General features: G+C 37.0%; 1 non-coding gene across 1 annotated transcript; it reads left to right on the forward strand.

Annotated features, from left to right (window-relative positions):
* Positions 1–406: 406 nt before the first annotated feature.
* On the forward strand, positions 407–513 carry LOC139035331 (U6 spliceosomal RNA). The gene has a single exon (XR_011488001.1). It is a non-coding gene; the product is annotated as a U6 spliceosomal RNA (small nuclear RNA).
* Positions 514–6,272: the final 5,759 nt, after the last annotated feature.

Raw genomic sequence — 6,272 nt, forward strand, 5'->3', positions numbered from 1 at the left:
GAAAAGGACATAACAGAGGAGAGTGATGGAGAGAGAGGTGTACTAATTCCTTATCTTAAATGGGGGAAACTCAGAAGGTGGACTTACACATTTGATTCTTGTAAATTGGAAAAATAGAAGTCCAAGAGTGTTTGGGGGAAAATAAGGTTAACTGATTGGAGAATTGAAAATAGAATATTGAGAGACTTCCCTGGTGGTCCAATGGCTAAGATTCCATACTCCCAATGTGGGTGGGCTGAGGGGAGAGGGGACTGAGTTTGATCACTGGTTGGGGAACTAGATCCTACATGCCACAACTAAGAGTTTGCATGTTGCAACTAAAGAAGGAAAAACCCAGGGATTGAACTTGCATCTCTTAACATCTCCTGCTTTGGCAGGAGGGTTCTTTACCACTAGCACCATCTGGGAAGCCTGCTTGGGCTGCACACGAACTAAGTTGGAATGAAACAGAGAAGGTTAGCATGGCCCCTGCACAAGAGTAACATGCCAATTCATGAAGCATTCCATATTTTTAGAAAAGAAAAAGAATACGTTTGTGCTCTGGAAAGGAAGAGAAGGGATGCCCATCTACTTCAGAGAAATTTTCATGGAAAGAAGAGAAGGACTGCCCATCCACTTTGGAGAGATTTTCAGGAAGTATCACTCAGCAATTTTATTTATACCGCATTGGTCAGAACCTTGTCACATGGTTCAGGGAAATCTAATCTTCATTCTGAGTAGCCAAGTGCCCAGCTATAAAATTCAGAATTCTGTTGGGAAGGAAAAGAAAACTAGAATTTAGGATAGGATATTATCAGTTAAACCGGTCAGGACTGTGCAGAGAAACAGCACCAATAGGACACATATATTAAAGAGATTTATTTTAAGGAATTGGCCCACAGGATTATGGGGCCTGTCAAGTCCAAAATTTGTAGGGCCTGATGGAAATTCAGGTAGGAGTTGATGTTTCAATATTAACACAGAACTTCTTCAGGAAATCTCAGTTTGTATTCTTAAGGCCTTAAACTGATTGGTGAGGTTTACTCACATTATTGAAGATAATCTCTACTTAATGCCAAGTGGTTGTAGAGATTATATACACCTATAAAATACCTTCACAGCAACACCTGGATTAGTGTTTGATTAAATAACTGGATAGGATCTCAACCAGATTGATCCATAAGACTATCACAGCAGTGTTTATTTTCATAAATATTTTATACTACATATACATACATATTAATATCTAACCCCTTCATTTATTGTGAGCATTCCCCAAATCATCAAATATTCTTATTGAACATGACACTTAATAAAGTAGCTTAATATCCCAACATATCAAAATAACTTATTCATTATTATGTTTTAGGACTTTAAAATATTATATACATGTATGTACTTATTATTAACCATTTCTGATTATTCATTACATTTCTCAAAGTGAGATACTGATTCAACAATTATGAAGTTTTTAAAGACACTATTCCAGTTGCCAAAATGCTTTCCAGAAAGTTTGCACCAAGTTATATTTACACAAACATGTATGAATACAGTGCCAATTTCATTGTACTCTAGACATTAGGTTTCATAAGTTCATCTTTACAATTAAATAGATGAATATATTTTTATACCTCTTTACTAACTAGTATTATTTCATGCAAAGATGGGCACAATAAAGGACAGAAATGGTATGGATCTAACAGAAGCAGAAGATATTAAGAAGAAGTGGCAAGAATACACAGAAGAACTATACAAAAAAGATCTTCATGACCCAGATAATCATGATGGTGTGATCACTCACCTAGAGCCAGACATTCTGGAATGCAAAGTCAAGTGGGCCTTAGGAAGCATCACTATGAACAATGCTAGTGGAGGTGATGGAATTCCAGTTGAGTTATTTCAAATCCTCAGATGATGCTGTGAAAGTGCTACACTCAATATGTCAGCAAATTTGGGAAACTCAGCAGTGGTCACACACTGGAAAAGATCAGTTTTCATTTCAATCCCTAAGAAAGGCAATGCCAAAGAATGCTCAAACTATTGCACAATTCCACTCATCTCACACGCTTGCAAAGTAATGTTCAAAATTCTCCAAGTCAGGCTTCAACAGCATGTGAACGGTGAACTTCCAGATGTTCAAGATGGATTTAGAGAAGGCAGAGGACTCAGAGATCAAATTGCCAACATCCGTTGGATCATTGAAAAAGCAAGAGAATTCCAGAGAAACATCTACTTTTGCTTCATTGACTATGCCAAAGCCTTTGACTATGTGGATCACAACAAACTGGAAAATTCTGAAAGAGATGGGAATACCAGACCACCTGACCTGCCTCTTAAGAAATCTGTATGCAGGTCAGGAAGCAACAGTTAGAACTGGACATGGAACAACAGACTGGTTCCAAACTGGGAAAGGCTGTATATTGTCACCCTGCTTATTTAACTTATATGCAGAGTACATCATGAGAAATACTGGGCTGGATGAAGCACAAACTGGAATTAAGATTGCCAGGAGAAATATCAATAACCTCAGATATGCAGATGACACCACCCTTATGACAGAAAGTGAAGAACTACAGAGGATCTTGATGAAAATGAAAGAGGAGAATGAAAAACTTGACTTAAATCTCAACCTTCAGAAAACTAAGATCACGGCTTCTGGTCACATCACTTCATGCAAATAGATGGGGAAACAGTGGAAATAGTGACAGACTTTATTTTTCTGGGCTCCAAAATCACTGCAGATGGTGAGTGCAGCCATGAAATTAAAAGACGCTTGCTCCTTGGAAGAAAAGTTATGACCAACCTAGACAGCATATTAAAAAGCAGAGACATTACTTTACCAACAAAGGTCTGTTTAGTCAAAGCTATGGTTTTTCCAGTACTCATATATGGATGTGAGAGTTGAACTATAAAGAAAGCTGAGTGCCAAAGAATTGATGGTTTTGAACTGTGGTGTTGGAGAAGACTCTTGAGAGTCCCTTGGACTGCAAGGAGATCCAACCAGTCCACCCTAAAGGAAATCAGTCCTGAATATTCATTGGAAGGACTGATATTGAAGCTGAAACTCCAGTACTTTGGCCACCTGATTCGAAGAACTGACTCATTGGAAAAGACCTGATGCTGGGAAAGATTGAAGGCAGGAGGAAAAGGGGATGACAGACGATGAGATGGTTGGATGGCATCACTGTCTTGATGGACATGAGTTTGAGCAAGCTCTGGGAGTTGGTGATGGACAGGGAAGCCTGGCATGCTGCAGGTCACAAAGAATCAGAAATGACTGAGCAACTGAACTTAACTGAACTAACTAGTATATAATATATTATATCATCCCTATATTTTTATTGACCATCTATTTCTTCTTTTGTTAATTTTTTTTTTACTTTTAACCAACCTAGGTTTCTATTGGGCTGTTAGCATTCTTCTGATTGATAAATGATGTATATATATTAAAAAGATAAATCTTTGTCATATCTCTTGTAAATATTCCTAATTTACTTTCCTACTTTTTTTCTTTATGAAGTTTTTAGGATACAAATTACTTAAAGAAAGAAACTATATATACTTCAACTTTTCACTTAGGGTAAATAGTCAATAAAAATTGACACAATCATATTACTGGTGACTAAAATAAAGGGGACTGAAATATGATAATGAGATGATTTAGATTTTCAAATACAAATGAAGCATTACTCCCACAGATGAGTCAGGTATATAGTCACATCTTTCCAAAAAAAGCAATTGAGAAAACTTTTTTTTCCCCCCTAAGAATTCTTACCTATGTAATATTTTTCTTCAGTTAGCAGTAGGATTACTAACTTTAGGGTCTACTGACTGAATTATTGTTTCTAAGATTTTAAGTCAACATTATGTTCAAATAAAGTTTAAAATGACCAGTAATTTTTAAGAAAAAAATTATGGCAAAAGGAGTTGAGCAAGGATCTTATCATTTGTTTCTAAAAAATATTTAAAAGCAGTAAATAAGGGTGTTAAATCTGTGATGGCAGTTAATAGCTGTTTGAAACTGATATGCTGTAAGTAGATCTGTGTGGTAATACAAACTGACTCAGGTATTTGTGCCACACACAACAGCCCACAATGCTTTGTTTCCTCCTTAGTAGATCTTCTTGTCTCATTGACAATGAAAAATACACCCCACACACTGTTCTTGGATTGATTTTAATGTAATCTGCCCAGAATTTTAGCTTGATTTTCAAAATTAGAAGTGAAATTGAATTGCAAGCAAGGTATCTGATTTGACCAATAATGTAAACTTGTATAGTATAATACTTGGAGTTGTTTTTCTACTTTAAAACATTTCAATTGCTTAGTTAAATCTAATTAACTCCAATAATTTTTTATGTTGGGAAAGTGTCTAAGTAGTTTTCATTCATAGTTCCTAAGTAATTAAAATGTTTAGTGAGTAGTCAGTAATAATAGTCTCAATTATCAAATTTTTTACTTATTAATCTACAATTATTTTAAAAAACTTTTATGGTTCTTTTTCTGATGCTTCTTTGAGTCTCCTTAAACATCTTTTGATCATTTACCAACCATTTTCACTTTAACTTTTGTTAAAAAGAAAACGATTACCCCTCATTTTATCTTTCGCCCCTTCATTCTGTTTGTGATATCTGGGACATATATTAGTTCCAAAGTTTAAATAACCAAATGAACAATCTTATATCTTATTTATTTATTTGGCTGTGCTGGGTTTTAGTTGCAGCATGCAAGATCTGTATGCAGGCATCTAGGATTTAGCTCCCCGACCAGGCTTTGAACCCAGACCCTCTGCAGTGGAAACTCAGTCTTAGCCACTGGACCGGAAAGTCCCCATATTTTACATTTTCTGTTTTGGAGTTCTATGTGTTTTTCTGGGTTTCATGTGCTTTCTTATTGCAAGATTATATTAAAGTATCACATATTACATGTTTTATTTTCCTTCTTTTTATTGAAGTATAGTTGATGTACAGGCTTCCCTTGTGGCTCAGCTGGTAAAGAATCTGCCTGCAATGCGGGAGACCTGGGTTTGGTCCCTGGGTTGGGAAGATCCTCTGGAGAAGAGAAAGGCTATCCACTCCAGTATTCTGGCCTGGAGAATCCCATGGACTGTATAGGTCACGGGGTTGCAAAGAGTCAGACACGACTGAACAACTTTCACTTTTCATAGTTGATGTACAATATTATATAAGTTACAGGTGTACAATATAGTGATTAACAATTGTTAAAGATTATACTCCATTTATAGTCATTATAGAATATTAGATATATTCCTATGCTTATATATATATATATATATTCCTATGCTTGTAGCTTATTATGAATAACAACTGATTATCCATTTATTAAGAATGTTGATTTAAGCATTTGCAATGATGACTTCAGCCTCCATTAAGTGATCTGCTTGACAACCTCAAAAGGACTATGCAGGTCAATGAGTCACTTGTGGATCCTCATCTGGAAATGATCCCGAGGTCTTAGAACATTCACAAGGAATTTTCCTTGTAGCTATTCTCAGGGTCTTGGAAGGCATCTGAACACATCCCTTCACTTTTGAGATTCTTTTCTTCAGGCCTCTGATCAGGTCAGCACATACCTTCTCCAGAGGCTTCACAGTTGCAGCTGGTGAGGCAGATCCTGATCTGGTGAATGGTCACCTCTGGGTCCACAGGAGTCTTGCAAGTATCTGTAAGAGCCACGGCTGCCCAAACAGCAGTGAGCCAGGAGCTGGAGCCGGTGGCCTTGGGACACTGTGGCAGCAGCGACTGTGTTTTCCTCAAAGAGCCCTTGTAGCTTATTTTATACATAACAGCCTGTACTTCTTAATGTTCTACTCCTATCTGCCCCTCCCCACTCCCCTCTCCCCCTTGGTAACCACTAGTTTGTTAGGTTTCTGAATTTTGAAAGACATATTGCATACCTTGGTTATCTCAATTGCATCTCAAATAAGATGTGTTCAAGTTGAAAATTATCTTTTTTCAACTACAAACCATCAGCCTTCCATTTTTTTACCTATTAGAAATCTGGGATATGAACAGGGGTTCCCTTCATCCCTTCTTGCAGGTCTTCACACTCAAATTGTAACCACTTCTTGTTCATTCTATGGACATGAGTAAATTCCGGGAGTTGGTGATCGACAGGGAGGCCTGGAGTGCTGCAGTCCGTGGGGTCGCAAAGAGTTGGACATGACTGAGTGACTGAACGGAACTGAATTGAACTGAACTTGTTCATTCTATCAAAATTCCTCCTAATTATCTCTTAAATCCATCCTTTTATTTCCAACTTGGCCATTTTTT

This window comes from Odocoileus virginianus, chromosome 5, assembly GCF_023699985.2.
Source record: "Odocoileus virginianus isolate 20LAN1187 ecotype Illinois chromosome 5, Ovbor_1.2, whole genome shotgun sequence".
NCBI classification, from domain to species: domain Eukaryota; kingdom Metazoa; phylum Chordata; class Mammalia; order Artiodactyla; family Cervidae; genus Odocoileus; species Odocoileus virginianus.